Genomic DNA, 26,063 nt, shown 5'->3' on the forward strand with positions numbered 1-26,063 from the left:
AAAGTGCTCTCTGAAGGACGTGACCTCTGTGAATCTAGCCTCTCCAAGGCCAACATGGGCGATCAGCGTCTTTCTCGCTCCCCCTGATGCCAGCGATTATCTTATTATATTTCCTAAGCTTTTGAATAGGTGAATAGAGACCTAACCAACTATCCCCATTCCATACTAAAGGATGGCGCCTATTGCTACCTGCCTCTCGGATCGAGAATAAGGGAGCAACGTGAGGCAGCTTCCTGTCTTCAATATTGCGAAGAAATCTACGAAGGATGTCCCCAAAGTCTCCACAACTCTCGACATACTTTTAAGCGAGGATTACTCAGACGTCAGTAGTTGCTGCCATCAATCGAGAAGATCCGCACGGACGTGCAATCGTGTAACGAGCCTCTTGAGGATCGTTACATTCCGTGCCTATGCCGATAACCATCTCTCTCTTCTTGGGATAATGAAAGAGGCTGCGGAATTATCTGAGATGATTTGGGACCACTCGACCAAAAACTCAGTCTTCGAGGAACTGGAGAGCTAACCAAATTGCTTCCAATTCTTTTAGATTATGTGCCATGGACCTCTGTACCTCTGTCCGGATGCCTGGCACCCTCTTGGTATCACCTGAGGTGATCCTTAACCCATTGAGAGACGTTTAGAATTATTTCTAGAATCTTTGATGTTATTTTCAGTTCTCCTGTAGGAAAAACTGTAGGGGTCTGAATTGCAGTCTATTCAGGGAAACATGCTTCTCCAGCGAGGAAATGGTCCCCAGCAGACTCACATCCCATTCCCTCACTAAGCATGCTTCCTTCCCTAATAAGGCTGCGCTTTGCATAAGCAGGAGAGCATATTATAGTGCTATGCCGCGGTAGACTCGTACAGAATTCTGTTTACAGTGCGTAACCAGCGCCGAACAGGTCTAAGAGATATCTCTGTTGGAAATTTCTTAGCAAAAGGAAGTCGTGTTTATTCATGATTACTAGAAATCCCCTCAACCCGAGGCTAAAGTTCATAATTGTAGGGCAGAGATACGGTTCGTCAATCAATCCCGCGGGAGAGAGAGACGTAACCGACCGAGCATAACAGCGAGCTACCTGATACTGAGTTGGTGACACTGTGACAGTTACAGGCAGCAGCTTATGTTTCACCTTCTCGCAGTATTATGCCGAGTTGCCAGCTATTCTATTCATCTAAGGAATAGATTTTCCATTATTTGAACAGAAACTCTCAAGTTGGCATATTTAAGCGAAACAGAATTTGCTAAATACAGAAGCTGATTTTTGTGTTGTTCGTAACACTACGCTTAATTAACCAAATGTTTAAATCGGAAACTCCTGGAAAGTTGCCAGGAGTACCGATTAAATATACGTACTGCGTCATCCACAATGACAGCAGCCTTCTCGTCTCGCACTATTCTGCCTGAGTTACCAGCTACTCTCTTCTACGAAGGAATAGTTTGTTACTATTATCGATCAGAAGGAAATTCTCAAGCAGGCATATTTAAGCGAAACATAATTTGCTAGATGCAGAAGCTGAGTTAATGTTGTTGTAACAATACCTTTAAGCGTTGTCCTTACACGGAAACTCCTGGAAGTTTGCAGGAAGGACCGATTAAATAATACACTTAAAAATAACAGTCCTTTCGGTTGCCATCTGTAGAGGTAACTACGATATGCGTATATGACTTGAACCTTACATTAGTAATATGACGCAAAGATAAAATACGTAAGTATTGGTAGTCACTTGAACAGCTAATTCTCTACTACACTCTTTCCTCGACGAGGAGAGAGAGAATCGAAATCGACTGTCTTCGTTCTCTTTGCCAAGAGAAGGAATTAATATTATTCGAATGGAAATCCTCAAGTGAGAACCGAAGATCAAAAAGGACAGTTCAAGCTTCTTATGATATTGGTCATAAGAATTCATGGACGTAGTCTACAAGTCTTTTTTCCTGGATGAGCCTCTGACTAATGAATGGAGCTCTTTCGAATTTTGTTAATGAGAGCTTATCCGCTTATGCGATAAAATGTTATTAAAAACTTTGTCAATGAGAACTAAGAACCCATTTTTCACATGACGGAAAGTAATCCCGGGAAGAAATTCGAGCATATAGTCTTCCCGATTCCAGCAGAAATTGAGGAAGGGGCAGGATTCCTGATTAGAAGACTGGGCTTACAACAGGTAGTACCTTAATGCCCCTCCCCTTCGGCAGCGCAGTCCCGAAAGCAAACGAGGCGTTTATGACACCGAAATCTGCTTACAGTTTTTCTGGAATTCATCAAGTCATGGATTCTATTGAACGCTCCCTTCGTAGAAAGCGAAGTAGACATCTTGACGAGACCAAACTCCTTCCTCTTCTTCGACGACGCCCTCTTGAAGAGCGTTCTTGCAGGAATCCTGCCGCATGTCTTGATGTGTATGGATGCCTATCGTTCTGAAGAACGTCCCTGGCAAGTGTTCTACCGAGCGTCATGACGTGTAGGATGCCGAGCGTCTTCAACAAAGCGTCCTCGCTAGCGTCCTGGCGAGCGTCCAGAAGTGTAAAGACATCGAGCGTCTTCCAAAAAGCTTATCAATGTTTATGACGTCGAGGCGTCTTCCAGAGCGTCCTGATGAGCGTTCTCTTCGTGTAGGACGTCTTCAAGAGACGTCCTCGCGAGTGTCTTACCGAGCGTATTGTGCATAGAACACCAAGGGGTCTGAACGGCATCTCATAGAGGATCTTATCGAGCGCCCTGATGAATGAAAGGCACCCGAGAGGCGTCCTGGAGAGCCAAGTGTGAGAGCACTATAGGAAGACGTATGGCTATCGTCTCCAAGATGGCCTTAAGACCTTCGTTCCTTCTAACAAGACGGTGGCCGCCTGTGCGACATCTTGCGTCTTTGTAATGCAAATGAACATATCCAGAAACGCGCTCAAAAAAGGAACGCCGAGCGTTCCGAAAGGCATCCTCGCGAGGTGCTTGCCGATCGTCCTGATTGCATTCTTTGAGCGTCTTGAAGAGCGTCCGGAAAAGGAGAGCGACGAACATCAAGGGAAGCGTCATAGTGAATGACGTGCGTCAACACGAGTAACCTGAGAGGCTTCCTGGCGAGGGGAGAGCCGCTCATGAAACGCGAGCGTCCTAAGCAGAAGTACGGTGATCGTCATCAGGACGAGTCTTAAGGACGTTCGCCACTCTTGACAAAAACGACGGCCGCCTGTGCGACATCTTGCGTCTTTGTCACGCTCATCGACACTGCAGAAGGGCCTTTAAAAGGACGCCTGTGTGTTCTTGGGTATGAGGAATGCTTTGCCCTTCTCCTGTCGAAAACTAGGATAGTCTGTCCAGCGTAGCTGCCGAACCAGAGTCATCTCTGTCCGCTGACAGAGCGTCCCTTAGGGACGAGTAAGAGGCGTCTTGGCGAGCTGTTTGACTATGCAAATCAGCTTGCCGGACGTCAAGCTTATCAGCTTGAACAATATCCCGTTTTGTAGTAAAGCAAACGTCACATAAACATATACAGAGCGCCATGAGAGAGGAGGGAGTGGGGAGCGTCTTGCAGAGCAAGAAAACAATCCTTGCTACAAGAGTAACGACGTTCCTTCCTCTCGATAGAGCGTTGAGTGTCTCGAAAGGCGTCCTCGTGAGGGTCCTGTGCCTTATGGACATTTTTATCTCTTGACAAAGACGACGGCCGCCTGTGCGACATCTGCGTCTTTGTCACGCTTATGCGATTAATCATCATGCCGAAGGGATGCCAGATCAGTACTCTGACGAGAGAGGGGGGACGCGAAGCATCCTCTTCTCTAAAGCTTCTTTTTTAGAGGGTGCGAGTCCTTCCGAGAGCTCCAACCCTGCGGGGAGGACGCCTCGGAGGACGAGAAGCAATCTTCATGATTCGTGCACCATGCACGATTTTTGGCAGCCTTGGAAGCGTCTTCAGGTCCTGCCGAAGGGACGCCAGATCGGTGGGGTGTTCCCGTAACCCTCCTTCGGTTTTTCGACTTGCCCCCCTCCCTGTCCTGGGAGTCCGACAGAGGTCTAGACCTAGAGGCGTTATAGGACCGATCTGACGCCCCCTCCACAACACTAGGGGCAAAATCAACATCACTACACTCACAACACTGATTGGAGAGCGAGCACTTTATATTCCAAGCTTACTTGATGTAATCCACCTAATAGAAAGGGCATTACCTCTCACAGACACTTCCTCTAGTCCCGTAAGCCATACCACAGGTTAGGCAAAATAAAGTCTACAGGAGGTTAGAAGGTTCATTATCCTAACTTCTGTTTACTGTGGAGGAAGACCTCCTGATTCTATCACGCTCTAATTTGCGTACATACGAATCATACGTCTTCTTTCGGAATCAGTCAACATTACACTAATTACATTGATCTTTCAACAAGAAACATGTAAACGTCATGTATACTAAGCGAGTGTCTATCGAAGGTTTTCGGTAGCCTCACCCTTACCCCTTGCAGACAACAAAGTCTGAAACTAGGCTAACTAGATTCAGACATCATATGCAATGCAAAAAATTTAAATTACTTTATGATAGCGTATGCCTAGCCACAAATCCAGTCAATCATCCAAAAATAATTAGGATACTTAAGCGGCTAATGAAGTTTCAAAATCCTAGCGGAGGTAATGGAAACAGTGGGTTTCCACTACCGCGACAGAAAAAAATCTGAATAGAAAATGGGAATGGTTCCTGATATCCGCCTCCCAGCGGCGGGAATGGGTACTAACCACCTGGCCGCCCACTGCGTGTGCCGGGAGTTTTGAAATTCTGTCGGACTTCAGAGAATACAGCTATATATATATATCTGACAGGTAAGTTCATGAACAAATTGTACATTCTTTTGTATACCGAGGTAGTAACTACCAGGCAGTAGTTACCTGCCCGGCGGTGAGGAAGCACCGCCTCCCCACCAGCTCACTGAGACGTCACTTTGATTACAGCCCGGACTGTGATGATGACCCCTGAATCAAGGGAGTGGGTGTTTAGCAGGACCATACAAGTAAAGGACTCCAGGTTTATATGGTTTAGGGAAAAATACATTTCACTTTCAAAAATGTCATTTGTTCCTACACCGTATACAAACCTTCCGTCCTTTACTTAGGAGACTCATCCTGGGGTAAGGATGGAAGTCCTGTCTTGCTGGCTGAGAATGGAACCCGGGATGCCAGGAGCCCCCCCCCCCCCCCCCCCCCCCCCTCCCCCCCCCCCCCCCCCCCCCCCCCCCCCCCCGCCCCCAAGAGCCATGGAAAATGCGACCTGATGAGTGACGGCCTGGCTATCAGAGGCACGAGTGTAGAACTCTCTCTGGCAACCAAAACCAGGCTATCAGAGGCACGAGCGTAGAACTCTCTCTGGCAACCAAAACCCAGGCTATATAATCATAACGGATTTGTTGGGTTGCAACACACTCCCCCTCAGAAAGGAGTGTGGAGACTGACTTCTGCGTGTCTACGAAAAACCACTAGTCGGACTGGAATGCTTACCAGTATCGAAATCGGTGCCAGAGAACGGGTTTCGATGCTGTGGCCCCAAGTAAGGGAAAAGGTGAGAGGAAAATAGGCCAGTCATACTCTACATTCAACCCCAGCCTGATACGGAACCTCAATCCTCGATTCAATACTTCCGACCTCTGAGGGCACAGAGGAAGCTAAACCACTTGCTGAGTGGCTACCACAGGACCAAGGTCAGTTATGTTGAGGTAGCTGTGGGTACAGTCTCTAAGGAAGAACCTGGTGAAGGTGGAAGGACGAGACCATGTTCCAGCTTCCATCACCTGGGTAACAGAGAGGTTCTTCTTGAAGGCAAGCGATGTGCTCATTCCACACACATCATGAGCCTTCACTCAACTGCTACCAGCAAGCAAGTGGAGAAGAGGGAGGGGAGAGGGTACGGCAAATCACCTCGTTGAATCCAATGTTGAAATGGTATTCCTCGTAACCCTCTTCTTTGACAGGTCCGTACTGACAAAGAGATGTTGTAAGGTGGGTCGAGTAGAGCTGGTCCATTGGAGATAGTGCCTCAGTGTCAGAGGACAGAGAAGTAGCTCATCAGGGTCTTTGGTTACTGTGCTCAGCTCATACCTGGAATGAAGAAAACCGAGAATCGACCTGGGCCGGGATTCTAGGTTTTCGCAAACAAACTCAGGGACGAAGCTGTTCAAGCAGGCATTGGTCCAGCATCAGTATGAGCGACAGTGTAGGCTAGGCCATGAAGCTCGCTAACTCGCTTGAAGGAAGCAAGGCGAGAAGAAAAAACCATTTTCAGGGTGAGATCCTATCAGATGCCAGGGATAACAGTTTGAATTTTAGCCTAGCCAAACCCCTTTTATTTAACACAAATGATAATCTACCCACCTGCACGCATTCTCCAACTCCAGTATACTCCAGAAATCACCTTAGAACAACAGCACAACAAGACTTACAACCCAAAAACTCCTACCAGACAGAGAGTTCTCTCCTACCAACCATAAACCACCAGCATGTACCTTCTACTACCCAGAGTTATTGTTTACATCCCCTGACGCCGCCGCCATCTTGTCTATGACGTCACAACACAACTTAAATACATCAACAGACACCTTCTAGAATCAACCATATGCTGTCCATATATAGGACACCCACCATATTCAACAATGCATAAAATACCAATAACAATTATGCAATATATAATCACACTTATCTCTTTCTCCCTCCCCTCCGACTGTTTTCCTAAACCTAGTCCCTCTTAATTTCCTTCATCCTCCAACTCTTTACCCTCTACATAATTTCCAATTCATTCCCCTGAAAACTCCTGCTTTAGTTAATGCATCAGCCACTTGCTCCTTTCCTTTTATCCATCTCACCTTATTTCCCGGATTCAATGGTTTTCCCTTATTTCTGCAATATCTATTTTTAATCGCTTGCTACTTACACCAGTGCTCAATTGATGGCGGGGTCATTAGTGTTTTTACTATCAGTGTTAACCAAAGCTTCTAAATTTCTCCTCCTACTACCTCTTCCCACAAATACTCGGGGCTTCTGCCTCAATGGTGGATTTTGCCACTGTCCTGGATTTCCTAGACTTCCACCATATGGGCTTCTTCTCTTCCCATCTGTCAAGGAAATAATATAACCCAGTTGAGTATGGCCATCTTCTCTGTTTCCAAATGAAGCGTCTGCATAGGCTTCCCAATAAATCTTTCTTCTTCCATTTCACTCACTGTAACTTCGCCCATCATGTTCTTAGTTTTTCTCACAATTTTAATAAGCTTCTTCATATCCTGAGTCGTTCTTTCTTTAAATGCTTTACTTAATTCGCTAACATCATATGATATTTCTGGCATCGTATGTAGTGATACCCAATTCCGCTGTCCTACCACTGATCTATACTCAGTTAACTCCTTTTGTTCTAGCACTCTATTACCTGTATATCTTCTAGCCTCTGGTTCTCTTATAGAATTTATATACTGCCACTGATTAAGGGAAAATCTATTCTCCTTCTGCTCTATACTACTCCTATATACTTGAACCTTTTACTCTCTTGTTCTCCTACTTGCAATTTCCCCCTTCAAATTCCATTTGTTGCCTTTAAGAATCTTCAGTTCCTCCATAGCAAAAATCATCTACGCGTGTACACCAAATGCCATTCAATTTATTGTCCTTTTTCCAAAGAATATATTAGGTTCTAGTCTACTTCTCTCACCTTGAAGCTCCTTCACTACTTTCACCACTTTACAATACCATGCTTTTGCTGCATCCTTTGAGCCCATAGATGGTTTCTTCAACTTCCATAATCCCATCCAACCATCTTCCCTCGGTGGCTTCAAATACACTTCTCTTTGTATCTCGTCCACCTTGTAAATATGCAGTTTTGACATCCAATGTATAACAATTCAATTTTTCACCTTTATATGGTTAAACAGAATTTTTTAAAATTTCAGCATTGCATATGGGAGCATCCTTTTCCCACTCTGCCATCTCTTCTTCAAACCCTTTAGCTACCAATCTTGTTTTACATATCCTTTCCCACCCTGTTTTATTTTTTCAGTTACTATCCATCTTGTAGATATAGCTTTTTTGTCCAACATCTTTTACCTCCTCATATACCTGGTTATCTCTCCAACTTTGAAGTTCTTTTTCTTTAGCTTCCATTATGCTTCTATTTTCAAATCCCAGCAACACCACCATCTTCATCTTCAATTTTTTTTCTACCTGACTATAATCCCTCAAGTTAAGCCACCCTTTGTCACCTGACTGTGAGTCTTGTACATTGTACGAATTAGCCCATGCTTGGCTTGATCTTTTTCCTGCAAGACCTAATATAGTCCATTCTTCTACTTGTCCTGTATCTGTGTTTATAGCTCTAATCTATTTCCCTTTTTGAAATTTGGTATCTCTTCCATTAACTCGCCTTCTATTGACCCACTTTCCCCGGTATCCTCGACTGTTTCCTCTACCACCTCTCTTTCTATAGTCTTCTTCTGTGTCTGCACCTTCTTCTCCCACCTACTATTATCTCCTCTACTTCCATTTGGGCCATCTGATCTACATTTCACACCATGGGATTTATCTATTCTAGCAGATATCTCTTCTGTATCTGGTGATCATCGTTGAATCCTAGTCACATGTATCCTAGCTACTTCTCTTAAAGAATCCCCATGTTTGACTATTATTGTTTTCCCCGATACTCCCACTACCTGAGCAGGTCCTCTCCGTTCATTTTCATTTTCCTCTTATAGAATACCTCATGTCCCTACCACTGCTTCTTCAAATTTAGGTTCTTCTGATGTTTTTGTTTAATGCTATTTTTATTTTATTACAACTTATTTCTTAAAAACGCTTCTCTGGCCTTTGTGCATTGCATTCATTGTGTCCCTTACCATACCCTCTTCCATCCCTTTTTTCTCTGCTTGCAGGACTTTAACTTTCTTCTCCCATTAGGTTAGGCAGTGAAGGGTTTTTTCCAAATACTAACTGGTTGGGAGAGAAACCTCCATTATTCATTAAGCAGTTCCTAGCACTCACTACCCATTTTAATGCTATGGACCAAATCTACTTCCTCCTCCTCCATCATCTTTCTTACACTTCCCTTGATCATGCCTACGGTCTTCACATAACCCGTTGCTCCACGGAGATTCTGATGCTGTGGCTATTACTTTAATATTCCATCTTTCTGCCATCCTCCTTACTTTTTCACTTTGAAATTCTCCCCCATTATCTGACAATATTTTGGAGGGCGCTTCAAATATAGCAAACCAGCACTCAAAAAGTGTCTTTATTATAGTTTCTGGTTTCTTATCTTTTATCCAACAGGCCTGACAATACCCTCGTTGCCATATCCACTATTACAAAGAACTTTCTCTCTTCTATCTCTCCCACATCCATCGCTACAACTTCATTAAACGTTTTACTCCAAGAAAAGCCTACTACTGGTTTGGTGGGGTTTCTTTTGTATCTTTTACAAAACTCACAATTTTCAATCAGTTCCATTAGTAAACTTTCTTATTTCCTCAGGTAGCTTCCATATTTTATCTCCTTTTCCATGACCAAACTGTAAATGTAATTTCTTCATTGTGTTCTTATTTCCCTCAGATTCTTTCCCTTCCAACCCTACAGTAATAATCTTCTACCTTCCTCCTCCTTATAGGTACTCTTTACTGACCCTGTTCGTCTTCTCTTAACTCTACTTTCATTCCCCCTAATACTTCTATTTTGACAATTTTTTGTCAAATTTCCCCTTCAATTTCCCATGAGTAAAATGGGTCATTCCCATTTTACTCATGGTTTGCTTACCTATCAGCCAGGGTATATCACCCTGCAGAATTTCTGTCTTCAAATAAAACTTTCTGCTTTTTAGTATCACAGGTATTTCTATTATTCCTTGGACTTATAAGATGTATCACCAAAATTAAACACTTTATTAGACTCTGTCCTAGTGTCCCTCATTCTCCTCAACTCTTCCTGACTCAAATATATGACAATACGTGCTAGTCAACAATTCCCCGCAAACTGTTGATTTCCACCCTGTCTCCAAAATTGCATCAACGACCTCCCACGACGCTTCCACTATTTTATTAAATTCTCCTACATAAACCTCTTCTTCTTCAATCCCAGTTTCTGTTTTCAGCTTATTTTCTTCTAGCCTTGTTTCAGTTTTCTTCCTATTATGAAAATTCTGAGGACAATCCCTAGCCCACTATTATGAAAATTCTGAGACAATCCCTAGCCCAATGCCATTCAGAGCTGCATATTGCACATACTGTTACCCTTCCCTTCTTTGTTTATAGGATTTCTTCCACCCCTACCTCTGGTTCCATCTTCCCCGATATCTCTGGTTTTTCACTCCCTCTCCCAGACCTGGCATTGCCTTCTGACGACCCCACCATTCCCGTCCCTCTTTAGTCCCTAATCCCTCATATAGTCTTTTCATTGTTTGCGACACTGTCTTGTACTCTAGCTTTTCTTGCCCACAAGGCAATAATACCATTTGTTTTTTATTTTCCGTGAGAGATGCTTGCTCTATTACATGATAACCCTTGACTTCCCCCTTCAAGCGCACCTTTCTCCATTGCTCTTTCACACTCAGATGCGGCCTTAAATAATCCGCCATCTTTTCACTAGATTCTCTTCTTATTAGAATGTATCTTTTTATTCTGCCATAATTCTCCATTACCGAGTCTTTTAGATAGGCTTAATCTGTACCAGTAAGTTTATCTCTGTCTAATCCTTCCACTAGTTCTCAGGCTTTCCCTTTTAAGCTCATTCTCATTTCTATCGCCGGGTATTTTGTATCTTCTCCGTACAACAATAGCCAATCTTTGGCTTGACCTTTCCATTCTTTGTATTCTTCTTGTATCCCGCTAAACCTAGCACATTCCCTTCTCCATCTAGTAATCTCCCTTTGTTCAATGTCAGATCCAGGCATCTTTGATCAACCACGCTCTGCTACCAGTTTGAATTTTTAGCCTAGCCTAAACCCCATTATTTACACAAATGAATAATCTACCCACCTGCACGCATTCTCCAACTCCAGTATACTCCACAAATCACCTTAGAACAACAGCACAACAAGACTTACAACCCAAAAACTCCTACCAGACTGAGAGCTCTCTCCTACCAACCATACACCACCAGCACGTGCCTTCTACTACCCAGTGTTATTGTTTACATCCCCCGACGCCGCCGCCATCTTGTCTATGACGTCACAGCCTATGACGTCACAAAAACACTAAAACAATCACATACACCTTCTAGAATCACCAAATATGCTGTCCATATATATGACACCCACCATATTTCAACAATGCATAAAATACCAATAACAAATATACAATTTCTGGGCTCAGTTTCGTGTCGCTGCGCGAAATATCTTTAATCCATTATTTCTAAGGTAAATGTACTAACACATACCCAGAGAATAAATAAAATAAAGAAAAGGTCAGTACTACTGACTCGCTCACCCTCCAAGAGGGTGTCGGTATGAACACTATGGCGAGTGAGACCACTACCACGAACCACTTGCCAATAGAAATCTCCTACTACAAAATCCCCACTAGAGGGGAGCCGACCCACAGAGTGGGCAGCAACTACTACTACTCCATCCCATGCTGCCGACTGCTGCGCCTCTGGTGGCCATCCTTTTCAGTTAGCGCACCGCGTACACACATGCCCTTTTTTTGCTCTGTGTTTTTGTGCCCCTATCTTGGATTTACTAATTATGGAGCGTGCAGCCATCGCAGCAAGCTAAATTAATAATCAGTTGTTATTGCTATTGGGTTTTTTCCGGCCTTGATTCAGTATTTGCCGTTTTTTAGGTATAAATACGGGCTCTTGGTCGGAAGCATGGCAGCATGGTTCTGCCTCGTGGCGGGTTCGTTCTGGTCTTCCATACCTAGAACCTTCCCTATTTCCTTACGCTCTATTGTTAGTTATCTATTTTATGTTTAGGGGTCCAGCCTAATGGGTTTTATGTCATGCATGCATGTCTTCTTTACCTTGCGTAGGCATCTTCCATCCAGAACCCTAGCCACAGCTCTTAGTATCGGCCCCGGCTAGCTTTGAGAGGTAGACTTTCTTTCGGGTTAGTCGTACACTCCTGGACTTTTTTCTCCTACTGATTTATTTTCTTACTTTACGTTAAGTGATTTTTTCATTATTTTATATTTAGGTTAGCCTACGGCGTCTGGCATTTCACGTAGCCTAGGTTCCGTATTGCCTTGGTCTCCACCATTTATTGCTTCCGCTCATCAGTTCGGTTGCTTCTGTATAGCATCTCACTGATTAGTTGGTTGCTTTAACCTAGGCTATGTTGTTCATTGTATTCGCATGTTACCGCTCCGTGGTCACATGTGATCACGGAGCAGCCAGGCGCCTGTCCAGTCACCTTACCCTCCTCCCGCGGCTCTTCCATAGGGCCGGGGGGGGGTAGGTCTGTCCTCGCTCGCTCACATACCCGTGCCTGCCTCCCTCTCTCCTAGGCGGAGGGAGTAGGGGGGGCTGGACAGACCCAGGACTGGACCTGACCGTTTCTCTGGCTTTCACGGCGCGCTCGGATGACTAAGGGGGGGGGGGGACTGGCCTTCCCCCCTCCGTCGTTACTCCGTTGCTAGCTCGAGTCTGTTTCGCCCTCTCGCTCTTTCCCGGCTTACTGGTGCTCTTTAATTTACCGGAGCTCCGGCATCCACGTGGAAAGGTGCTAGTTCACCCTTGCGGGCGGACTGCAGGCGTACAGTTGGTCTTTCCTAACCACCCCGTCTCGCTGATATCGCGACACGAACACCGCCGCGCACCGGATTTATTCCGGTACGTTCTAGGGCTTTAGGTTTAAGTAAGTTTTTAGTATTTAATTTAAACTATAAGTAGTTTAATTTAAGCTACCTTAAGCCAAATCCCTCCGTTACCTACGTTATCACACCGGATCTCTCCGGGGTTCTAGCCTATTCAGGCGGTAAGGGAGGGGTTATGCCCAAAAGTTTTTTTTTTTTCGCGCTCCGGCATGCAGCGGAGTTCTTTTTAGCCTTCTAGCCTGTAAGTGATATCTTTTACGATGCTCATGTATCTTTTCACTTACAGACCACCAACTGTGAGCATCCAGGATGCAATGCCATGCTCCAGGACCCCTGTGGGCATGAAGTCTGCAGATCCCATGCTCCATGCGCGACTCCGCACGGGAATCTACAAGTCTGGTTCCACGAGACCTGCACCATTTGCTACGATCTGTGAGCCAGCTCTTGGACGGGGTAAGTATTCCCAACTCTGTTCGCTAATCCCTACAAAGGTTATAGTTCTTAAGTTTAATTTTAATCTCTTATTTTAAACTTAAGCTTGTTTTATATGGGATCTCGCATCCCCTATGTTTTTAGACTAAGCCTATTACTTAAGTTTTAATCTTAAGTTTAAACTTAAAACTAACGAATACCCTCTCTTCCAGGCTCCCGCCGTTAGAGACACCGCCCTGGCAACCCTGAGGGCTTGGGTCGGCGGTTTCGGCAAGAACGCCGCCAAGGGACAGCCCTACATTCTGGAGAAGAGGTTGGCTGTCCTAATCTTCCCCGGCGGCAAGTCAACGGGTTACGTCGACCCGGCAGAGGCAGCACCCCGACTATGGCGGCGATTCAGCAACAGCTCGCCGCTTCGTTGAGTGAACCAGGCCAAGATATCTCGTCGGAAGTCGCAACACTTGATCTGAATATTGGAGCCAATGGTAGGTGTTGACGACCTGTTGGTCGAGGTAGGTACGTTGGACGCCCAAGGGCTTCCCTTGGGTGCCACTGGGTCTTCTACTCCTGCTAACTCTCCAGCTTCCTTCCAAGGCTTTACAGGAGCTGAGCTCCTTTATACTTCCTCCTGACGTCTTCCATAAGACCTAAGGTCAAGGGACAGACGGTTGTGAAAACCCTAAGCAAGACGTCGTCGTCGTCCAAAAAGACTTCGTCGGCGTAAACATCTCGCAAGTCTCCGGCTACGAACCCCGGAGCAGAGAGGTCTAGAGCTTCTGGGTCCGGCTCCAATCCTCAAGGAGCAGGTCTTCCAAGGAGAGACCACATACTCCGGCGGAGTCAGCCGTTTCTCCTCTCCCCTTGGTACCTGTTCAGAGTTTACCACCCAATCCACATCCGCAGCAGCTCCGGCTTTGGATCCCAATGCTGGTCTGTTGCAGCACATGGGGGATTTGGTCGGTTCTCTCAAAAACAGTATGGAGGGCAGATGTTCTCCCGGTTGTCCGACAGGATCACCTCCCAGGATAACATCATCGCCGAACTTAAGCCAGGCTCCTCTAGCTACTCCCCCACCCACCTTTCAGCACAGGTATGGCTCAGCTTCCACCTCCACATGACTCTCTGCCTGCCTTCCGTTCTCTATGAATAACCCCTGGAGGGTGGCGTCATACGCACCCCCCCCTTCCAGGACGGCCTTATTTCAATTCCGGAGTGTGGTACTCGAAGGATTGAGGACTTCGAGTTCTACCCGGAGGGTCTACAGCCACCGTTCATTGGCTACGCCAGACTCACTGACGCAGCCATGACTAGAGATGACAAGGTCCCTAAAGAGACAGTCCTCTACTCACGTGACCAGGCTCAAAGAGAATGGCTCAGGTGTTTAGAGGACATGGATTGTTCAAAACACGAAGATTCAACCTTTTAAGAGTCCCTTCACCATTTTCACAATGGAAGAGGGAACTCCGCTTCCCTTCCTTACCAAAATAGCTACGGTCACTATCCCAGCGGCCCAGAAGGGGAGTCGTTACCACAGCTAAAGGAAGCAGACCCCACATCTCCTTTGCTTCCCTCACTCGGAGAATTGTGGGAAGATCTGCCCAACACTTTTTCGGCGGGCAAACTCAACCAGGGACTGTGCTATGGATCAGTTTGGTGAGAAGCTGCCTAGACTTCCGGACAGCCTCATTCAGGCGGAGTTTGAGGCCAAGACTAGGCTAGCCAGGTCTATTAACACCATGGCCATGACGGAAGTGGCTACCATTTCTTACGGTTCCGAGCCACTCTTTAAGCTTCTCACCAAGTCACTGACACAAACGGTGCAGTCTGACATGTTTGAGTTGGCCACAGCCAGAACGAACTGTCGGAAAGCATGTCCTCCAGGAAGCAACTATTCGGCATGAACCGAGTAAGTTGCTTTCCATCCAACATCTGGGGAGCATAAGACCTCTTCCCCGATGCAATGGTAAAGGCAGGTCCCAGGCGGAAGCTACAAGGCTTAACCAAAGCCTTAAGATCGTTGGGGTCTCACTGCAAAGAGACGCCAAGACCAGGCAGCAAGGGGTAAGGCTCAGAGGAAACCCAGACGTTTCCAGCCTTACCAAAAGAAACAACAACGCTTCGCCCAGCCTGTTTCGGCTGTTCCGTTGGTGCAGGCGGCCCAACCCTCTACCTCCAAGACTCAATCACAGCCTATCTACGTGATTTCCCCCCAGCCTCAACCTTCCACCTCTTACGCTGTCTCCCCAGCCTTCAAACCAAGTGTTCGAAGGCCAGGCCTTTCAGCAGTATGACCGCTCGGGTAGGGGAGGCAGAGGTAAGCGATCCTTTCGTCAGAGAGGATCAGGAAGGTCCCTTAATAGGGGAAAACACTTCCGGGGAGGCCGCGGAGGTTACCAGCAGCAATGAGAACTTGAAGGTAGGAGGGAGGGCTGTTTCTCTTCCGCACCGGTGGGGATTCAGCAAATGGGCACAAAGTATTGTGTCGAAAGGCCTGGGTTGGAGTTGGGTTGCGAATCCGCCCCCACCCAGACCTTTCCTTCAACTTCCATCAAAAGAATTGACGGAGTATGCGGAGGACCTCCTTCAGAAAGGAGCAATAGCGAGAGTCAACAGATTAAAATTTCAAGGGCGCTTGTTCAGCGTTCCAAAGAAAGGCTCACAAAAAAGAAGGGTAATCTTAGACTTATCCCGTTTAAACTTGGCCATTCGCTGCGACAAGTTCAAAATGCTCACCATCTCGCAGGTGCGGACCTTAACTTCCCCGTGGGCCGTCACCACCTCTATCGATCTTACAGACACATACTATCATATCCCTATTGCAAGACACTTTCGCCCTTATCTGGGCTTCAAGATAGGAGATCAAGCATTCTCCTTCAAGGTAGTTCCCTTCGGTCTGAACGTGGCACCCAGGGTGTTCACGAAGTTGGCGTAGCGGTCGTCAACAACTGAGGGCGCAGGGGATCATGGTAGTAGCGTATCTCGACGATTGGTTAATTTGGGCTCCAACAGTCGAGGAATGTCGCAAAGCCACACTGAAAGTAATCCAGTTCCTGGAATATCTAGGGTTCAAGATAAACAGGACAAAATCAAGACTCACTCCGGAGGCAAAACTTCAGTGGCTGGGCATTCAATGGAATCTATCCTCCCATACTCTGTCGATTCCATCAGCCCAAGAGAAAAGAAATAGCGAAGTCAGTAAAGCAATTTCTAGGACACAAACTTGCTTCAAGGAGAAAGCCAGGAAAGAATCCTGGGTTCACTCCAATTTGCATCAGTGGACAAACATCTTGATGAAAGCCAAACTGAAAGACCTAACCAGAATCTGGCGCTCACGAGCAAAATGTCAGGTCAGGGACAAGTTATCATCAGTCCCACAGATTCTGCGGAATCGTCTACGCCCTTGGGCAAAAGTCAAGAACCTGTCAATATCAGTACCCCTTCAGTTTCCTCCTCCGGGGATTACCATCCACACGGACGCTTCATTAAGCGGCTGGGGAGGATATTCTCAGTTCAAGAAGGTTCAAGGAACCTGGTCACCCCAGTTCTGCCAGCTTCACAATAAATGTACTAGAAGCAATGGCAGTGTTCTTGACTCTAAAAAGGTTACGTCCGCCAAAGAACTCCCACATAAAGCTAGTTTTAGACAGCGCAGTGGTAGTCCATTGTGTTAAACCAGGGGAGGCCTCCAAGTCACGACATCCTGAATCATGTACATGGGTAGCCATCTCTCCCTGGCGGACAAGTTCAGTTGGCACCTCTCCTCCACCCATATAGCTGGAGTGAGAAACGTCATAGCAGATGCTCTATCCCGATCAGTTCCTCTGGAGTCGGAATGGTCACTGGACAACAGTTCGTTCCAATGGATTCTCCGGAGGGTTCCAGGTCTACAAGTGGATCTATTCGCATCCCAAGCGAACCACAAACTCCCATGTTATGTGGCCCCCAACCTGGACCCTCTGGCCTATGCCACGGACGCCCTGTCCATAGACTGGAACAACTGGGAGAAGATTTATGTCTTTCCTCCAGTGAATCTTCTCCTGAAGGTACTGAACAAACTCAGGACATTCAAGGGTCAAGTAGCTCTAGTAGCCCAGACTTGGCCGAAGAGCAATTGGTACACCCTCTGATTCTGGAACTGGGTCTTGCGTCCTCTTCGAATTCCCAATCCCAGGCTCTCCCAGTCAGTACAAACGAAGACTGTGTTCGCTTCCTCAGGAATTCTCAAAACCCTAACTTTATGGACTTCATGAAGTTTTGCGGCTAAAAGAGATGCGAATATTGATCCTCGAAATATTCTTTTCTTGAATCTGATAAGAGAGATTCAACTTTGAGACAGTATGATGCTGCAGTCAAAAAGTTGGCAACCTTCCTGAGAGAATCAGATATTAGAATCATGACAATCAATTCAGCTATATCCTTTTTCAGATCTTTATTTGAAAAAGGCTTAGCAGCTAGCACTATTACGACAAACAAGTCGGCCTTGAAAAAGATTTTTCAACTCGGGTTCAGCATAGACTTGACAGACTCTTACTTCTCGTCTATTCCCAAGGCTTGTGCTAGACTTAGACCTTCAGTGAGGCTACGTCAGTATCGTGGTTCTTAAATGATGTTCTAAAGCTGGCTTCAGAAACAGATAATACGACATGTTCATTTATAATGCTCTTAAGGAAAACTCTATTTTTTATTATCTTGGCTTCAGGAGCTAGAATTTCAGAACTGTCGGCGTTATCCAGAGATCCGAATCATATAGAATTTCTTCCCACAGGGGAAGTTCTACTTTCTCCGGAACGTAGTTTTTATAGCAAAGAATGAGGATCCTTTGATGAGGTGGGAACCGTGGAAGGTTGTACCCCTTCCACAAGATGTTTCTCTTTGTCCAGTATCGACCTTACGAGCCTTTCTGTCCAGGACATCCTCATCCTCTTCGGGTCCTCTCTTTATGAGAAAAAGGTGGTACTTTTATCTATTAAAGGTATCAGGCAACAGATCCTGTACTTTATTAAGCAAGCCAACCCTGATGATTTCCTTCCCTAAAGCACATGATGTCAGGGCAGTTGCCACCTCAATTAACTATTTCCAACACATGAATTTCGATGATTTAAAGAAGTATACGGATGGATGGTTTAAATCGCCGAGCAGTATTTAAGCGTCATTACTTACAAAGTCCTTGGAAGCTCTGAAATTTTCAGCAGTTGCGGCGGGTACATAGTTTCCCCCGACTCTGCTTAATCTTTAGTAGAAGATCCAGTTCTCCTTTCTACCTATCTCACCCAACAGTTTGTCTATACCTACCATGTTCATCTACGTTTACCTTGAGTCTTAGCTGCTCTATGATGGTACCGTGGGTGCCCCTTATTTTTTTTGCTAGGGTCACTCAACAATTGATTGTATATAATGATCTCTATGATGTGGTCCCCTTATTTTTTATGCTAGGTTGACACATCTTATTTACAATGGTTACGGGTTTTGTATACTAAGTCATATACATTTGTTTATTATATTATTATCGAAGTTTGTTCTAATTCAATTTATTATTATAATTGCTTTAATTACTTTGTACATATTAACTATACACAGATGTTAAGCTCAACATATATTCCATGTAAGCCCTGTACATATATGTTAACTTTAAGTTAATTTTAAGGAATATTTCTATTCTGTATCATTGTGTATATGTATATTTCTTAGCAATTATATTTCTTTATTTTATTTTATGTTTTATTGAGACCTTTTTTATCTGTTTTATTTGTTTTCTTTACAATCTTGTGCTATTTCTCTGGTACGATTTTCGCGCAGCGACACGAACTGGAGCCCAGAAAAGTGGGATTTTTGGACGTAAGGAAAAATCTATTTCTGGGCGATTGGTTCGTGTCGCCAGCGAAATCCCACCCACCCCTACCCATCCCAGCGCTCAAGATTGTCTGCTAACTTCAGGATGGCCCACCAGAGGCGCAGCAGTCGGCAGATTGGGATGGAGTAGTAGTAGTTGCTGCCCACTCTGTGGGTCGGCTCCCCTCTCGAGTGGGGATTTTGTAGTAGGAGATTTCTATTGGCAAGTGGTTCGTGGTAGTGGTCTCACTCGCCATAGTGTTCATACCGACACCCTCTTGGAGGGTGAGCGAGTCAGTAGTACTGACCTTTTCTTTATTTTATTTATTCTCTGGTATGTGTTAGTACATTTACCTTAGAAATAATGGATTAAAGGATATTTCGCTGGCGACACGAACCAATCGCCCAGAAATAGATTTTTCCTTACGTCAAAATCCCTTATATAATCAAACAGTTCATACATAGCTCTCTTCAAAGACCTGAAGACAGCAACAATGTCCCAGGGAGGAGGCTTTGCCAATACCGGAGTGCAACCCTGTTCAAAGCTTTGTAAGAGCATCGAGAGTTCCTCAGAGGAAGATAGATCAATTCCCTTCAGTCTGAGGACTTGGCTCAAGGCCGAGCGATAGCCTTTTACCGCTGAGACTGAAAGGAGCTTCTCTCTCTGGAGGTAGAGAAAGAAGTCGGCAATCAAGGGGATAGAGGCTCCGAGAGGAGAATGGCTTCTCCAACAACACCAACCACAGAAGATGGCCCACTTGGTCTGATAGACAGACATTGAGGACTTCCTGAGGTATCATGACAATGCTGTCTCAGCCTCTCGCAAAAAGATGTAAAAAAAGATGTGAAAAAGCTCACCGCATTGTAGAAGATCCTCACATGTGGTTGGTATAGGAGGTCGGGGAGTGGCGGTAGCACTCTTGGAGTCTCTATCAGCAGAAGTAAGAAGGTCCGGGTACCATTCTATGTGAGGCCATTTCGGCGCTACTGGCGTCATGGCCAGGGAAGGTGTGGCTCGCACTCGATTCAACACCTGCCTAAACAGGCAAAATGGCAGAAAAGCATAGATGTCGAGGCAGGTCCCAGGGGTGCTGGAACACGTCCTCGAACGCCAAACTGGAGAGCAGTAAATCGGTAACTTCCGATTTAGAGTGGTAGCGAATGGGTCTATCGTTGGGGAACCCAACAAACTCAAGACTTAGTTCGTTATCCGAGGAGCCAAAGACCATTCGGAGCCAACGATCTGTGTCCTCCTGGTCAGACTGTCCACCACAATGTTCCGTTTGCCTGAAATGAACCGAGCTGTCAACCCTACCAAGTTGAGAGCTGCCCATTTATGAATCTGCACTGCTAGTTGGCATAGCTGCAGAGACACGGTACCACCTTGACGGTTCACATATGCCACTACGGTGGTGGGTTGTTGCTGGAGAGCCAGGACAGCAGCTCGAAAGTTCCAGCATGTTGATAAGATCCAACGTTCCTGATCGGACCATAGGCCCATAGCCAGGTATTGCAGTAGGTGCGCGTCCCATCCTTCCTTGGATGCGTCCATAAACAGGAGCAGATCAGGTGGACAAGACTGGAGAGGGGAGCCCTTCAACAGGTTCGCGTTGTCCAGCCACCACTCGAGATCGGAGCGCATGTTCTCCTCCACTGGGACTAGTTCGTGAGGAGAATCATGACTTTGCGACCAACGATTCTTCAGACCCCACTGAAAGGATCAAAAGTGCATCCGAACCATTTGGAACATGGCATTCCAGCGAGGCCCAGATGTCCCAGCAACTGTTGCCACTGATGTGCTGGCAGCTGGGACTGTTGAAGGAAGGGCAGAGCGACACTTCGGAAGCGCTCCAGTCTTTCCGGGGTCAGAAAGGCTTTTCCTGCAATGGTGTCGAGGATCATACCGAGATACACCAGTGGCTGAGAGGGCTCTAGAGAGGATTTCTTGCAGTTAACCATGATCTCCAGATCGTGACAAAATGCCACAAACCTGTCTCGGTGGAGATGAAGCAGTTCCATTGAGGGTGCTAGTATCATCTAATCGTCTAGGTAACGAAATAGACGAATGCCCTGGCGATGAGCCCATGTCGACACTAGGGTGAACATCTGAGTGAAGACTTGCAGAGCTGTGGAGATCAAAACATAGGACCTTGAATTAGAACACTCTGTCCACTACAACAAGACGAAGATACTTCCTGGACAACGGATAGATTGGGATCTGGAAGTATGCGCCTTTTAGGTCGATCGTCATCATATAATCCAGAGGATGAATGGCCTGTCTGACTGTGCTGGGGGTCTCCATCCTGAACGGGGTTTGCTGAATGAACTCGTTCAGGGCTGAGAGGTAGATGACCGGTCTCCAGCCTCCAGACACCTTCTTTACAAGAAAGAGTCAACTGAAGAAGCCTAGAGACTCGTCGAGGACCTCCTCGAGAGCATCCTTCCTCAGCATATTCTGGAGGCGAGATCTTTCATTGATCCCTGACGATAGGATGAGGACGTCTTCAGGGGTCGAATCAGAGGGGGAGAGTTGATGAACGGGACGCGATACCCGTGTCGGAGGACGGTCAGCATCCAATCCTCCGCCTTGTGGTACTGCCACCTCGTCCATCTGGCTTGCAGGCATCCCCTCCACAGGTGGCAGAGTGGGGGGAGTGCCCTCCTCACTGATCCGGCGGACTCTCTTCCTTTTGCCGCGTTTGCCTCGCCCTCGACCACCCCTGATCGAAAAGGGCTGCTGACCTCTCAGCCGTCGAGTGGTGTGGAGGCAGTGGGAAAGGGATCAGCCCTGGCAGGAGGGTGAGAAACCCTCCTAAGATGGAACAGCCAGGGGCGACATCGAGCAGAAACAGCAGGAGGTTGGGGCTGACGGAAGGATGCTGCGTGGTGCAGCAAAGAATCCTGGCTCGCTCTCCTGAAGTTTCTGATCACCTTGTTTACATCCAAAGATAGAAAGAAGGTGGATCCCTGAAGCGAGGCATTCCTCAGGTCAGTCACATCCTGAGGGTCCACAGCTAGATAAATCCCTTGATGAGACGGCGTCCCTGCGCTTCAGCACCAGGTTGGCCCAGAGGTTGGCAAGCTGGTGGACTAAGAACTCCATAGCCTTACCTCCTGACAAAACAAGGTCATGGAGCTGATGGGCCATGTCCACTTGCTTGCCAGGCCACTGTAGAGTCTCAGAGGTGGCAAGAAAGCCCACCGTGCTGCCCCCCAAAAGTCCTACCACAAAGCTGCTTGCAACGCCGTCATTGTGGTTTGTTCGAGCTGTGACATCTCCTGGGAAGAAAGCGTTGAGGTTCGGAGTCACAGTGTCTGGAGTGAAACTCCAGGTGCCAATGATGTTATTGTCGGGTTTATGGGCAAGGGTGAAGGCTCAGCCTCTTGGGTCACATAGTACTTCCTCTGCTTCTGGAAAGCAGAGGGGAGTAGCTTAGAGGACTGAGATGCATGCAGCAAGTCCTTTCTCCCTGAAACTTGTCTATCGACCTTGGTCAGAGCCTCCCTTGTCAGGGATGACAAGGACAGCTCAAACCGGGACCGAGCACCCTGAGGGGCCCAACAAAGAAGGTCGACTGCTGACGTAAGGCCTTTTGGAGAAGCAGTTAAGAGCTTCTCCTAGGCCATTTACCTTCATGATGAGACCGATGATCTTGCGTTAGATGGTTTCAACTGCAGCATCTTCCGGAACAGCTGGAGCAGTGGTTCTGGAAGGTAGCCAGCTGAATCATCAGTTGCCTTGTGAAAATCATCCTCCTTCTGCATTGATGCACCCAGGCGTGAATGAGAGCCATAGGAGCCCTTCTTCGCTGCCTTCCACAGGTCCTTTTGCCCCGGTTGGACAGCCCCTTGCGAGAAGGGGGAAGGTGGAGTTGGAGGACCCTATCTGCTTCTGGCAAAGCTGGAGAAGAGAGGGGAGATGGAGCCCTCTCCGCAAGCACTGTTGGAGCCTTGTCAGGTTGATCTCTGCTGGGTTCAAACTCGATGGGCAAGATATGATATTTTTCTACAAGGGAACAAGCCCTTGGAGATCGAGAACCTCGAGAGGTTGGAGGTCTGGACTCGTAAGAAGGAGTCACGGGATGCCTTTGCTTCCAGAGCGCGCTTCCAGAGCCCTCTCGCCTGACGTTAAGCACTCTTGGCAGCTTAAGGATAGAAAATCCCCTTAACTGCACTCCAAACTTCCCAAGAGGAATTGGAAGGGATCTGGAAGGTCATATGAAGGAGAAGGAGCCCGCTTGCAGCCTTATTCTTGAGGAAGAGTTGGGGAACGACGACCTCTGATCAATGGTGAAAGCCTATATGGCTACCTTTTGGAAGGCTGGGTTGCAGCTTTACGAGGATCCCGAGGTGGAGATAGGATCTCTGGAGGAGGAGCAGACGATGAAAGTTCCGAGGACAGGTACTCCGACTCAGACATCTCTGTTTTCTGTGTCGAAACATTGTAAAAAAAACAGAGGAAAAAGGTTTTACAGGTGCGTGTGTATCTGCAGGAGCAAGAGCGTGTCAGTGCGCGTGCACACATAGGTTATGAACGTGTGTAAGCGCATGGAGGTGAATGGCACGCAAATTGGCGGGCGGGAGAATGCCTAGAGCCGTGCGGGCGCACAGGAGACTGCGCTGGAAAGCGTTGACACTCTTCAGGTGAAATTGCACGTCTTGTTGTGTGTGTAGACGTAGAAGAGTGTTCCGAAGAAGGAGTGCGTTGGGGGCGTGATACTGGAGACCGAGAGCGCCTGGTGGAGGGCTGTAGGGCGTCTCGGTGTGCGCTTACTCTGTTGGCGAGGCAGCGGTGAAGCTGCGTGTTGGGTAACGCACATTACAGGTGAGTGCTGTCTAAAGGATGCATGTGCAATCATGGGCGGTGTTGGAGCGTGCTGTCCAGGAGTAACATGGTGCGCATCAGGAAGTAGTTCTCGCTGTATTGCCGCACGCATTGGTGTAGAAGGTGGGGGTGCATTGTCTCCGAGAGGGAGAGACAGTTTCTCTGCAACCTCTGTCCAATGAAGGCTCCTGTGCGCATGCCAAAGCATCACACACTGCAGGGGAACATTCAATTAGCGAAGCCTCCTGTGCGTGTGCTGCAGCATCGCACATTGTGGATGAGAGTAAATCCAACGAATGCTCCTTTATGCATGCCACAGCATCGCGCATTGCGGAGAAGAGTAAATCCAACTAATGCTCCTTTGTGCGTGCCGTAGCATCGAACAAAGACGAGGCGCTTACGCGTGAAAGGAGAGCAAGCATCAGCACGTCTCTGAGAGGAGTCTTACTACTTCTCTGGGAGTCACTGCTGGCTCTCGAAGAAGGCATGTCAGGAGGAGTCCGAGGACCTCGTCCGGGACAAGGTGAAGCTGCAGGGCCTGCATCCCCGAGGGCGGGCAGACAGGAGGACGGACCTGGTCAGCGTCGAAAAGATTGATTGATTGATTGATTGTGTATTATATCTGGCGTACACAACATCTGGGTAATTGACACCGAAATAAATTAAATATAAAAAAAAAACTAAATTTTTGATAAATTTCATATAAAAAATCTATAAATATATTATATAAAAATTTTGTTCATATATAAAAGTTCTTACATAGACAATTTATGTATAATTTAAATTTTGGTTAAGGAGGCCAGCCTCCCTCATAAAATATATAACTTCTCTATATTACAATCCTTTCCAAGAATTGTAGCTAGGATAAAATTACCTACTCTGTCACGACCCCAAGACATGAAACTATGTCTCAAATTCCCAAGTCTGGGACATTCAACCAGCAAATGTCTCACAGTCAAGGGCACAGTACAGTTCTCGCAAAACGGAGGATTTTCACGAGACATCAAGACCCATGGTGAGTCTTGTATGTCCAATCCTCAATCTGCACAACATCGTTTCTTGTCTCCTTGGCATATATGGATATGACCAAGGAGACACTGAAGACGTGATACTACGCATTTTTTGATTGTTTAAAATATCCTCCCACTGGGACTGCCAACATTTTTTAATTCTCTGACCTACTAGAGGATACAAATCCCGATATGGTAGTAGGCATCTTGTGGGTTCTGGGGAGCTGACCGCAGACTTTGCAAGTTGGTCAGCTTTCTCATTCCAGCCACCCCAACCATGAGAAGGCAACCCAACAGAACTTTATTTCTTTTCCTCTTCTTTTTAGTAAAAGCAGCCATTCCAATACATCTAAAATCAGAGGGTTTAAAGGGTTAAAAGATTCCAGTGACGAAGAACACTTCTTGAGTCACAATATATAATAAAATTACTTTCATTCCGAATTAAAACTTCCTTTAAAAGCCTTTAAAATCCATATAACTCTGCTGTAAAAATTAAAAAAAGGATGCAACAGATGAATAACCTGCCACTCCTCTCTACATCAGGGAAGACTACACCAAAGCCGACGCCAGCATCTGACTTTGAGCCATCCGTGAAAACTGCAGTGGAGTCGTCATGTTGCAAGGAATGTTCTAAAAATATTGACCGCGTGGCCTCACTGGACAATTCTGTTTTGGTAAAATTGAAATATCTGCAGAATTTTACCTCTGGGAAGTTCCAGGGGGGACTAACTGAATATTTTGCTGGTAAAATCTCGACCCTTGGCATGTTTAATTCACGAACAATGGTATTGACTCTAAAAGCGAATGGATGAGGTTGCTTGGGGTGATTTTCATAAAACTGCCAATGCCTTTCATTTCTCATACAAATGCTGGTTAAAGACTTAGGTAGCCTCTGGAATCTATACCAGCTCCGAACCAGCAGACGCTTGTAATGAAGATCCAGTGGCACCTCATCAGCATCAACAAGCATGCTCTCGGTGGGAGATGATTTAAATGCTCCAGTACACAACCGTATTCCTCCATGATGAATTGAGTTGAGCATTTTAAGGGCTATTTGGCTTTGCAGAAGTGTACCACCTCACATCCATAACTTAATTTTGAAAAGACCAAGGCTTTATATAATCTCAACATCTGAGTTCGGTCTGCACCCCACGAAAGTGTGAGACACGACTTTCAGCAAATTCATTGCTTTTAAGCATTTTGCCTTAATAT

Source organism: Macrobrachium nipponense, chromosome 1 (assembly GCF_015104395.2).
Source record: "Macrobrachium nipponense isolate FS-2020 chromosome 1, ASM1510439v2, whole genome shotgun sequence".
In the NCBI taxonomy this organism is placed as follows: Eukaryota; Metazoa; Arthropoda; class Malacostraca; order Decapoda; family Palaemonidae; genus Macrobrachium; species Macrobrachium nipponense.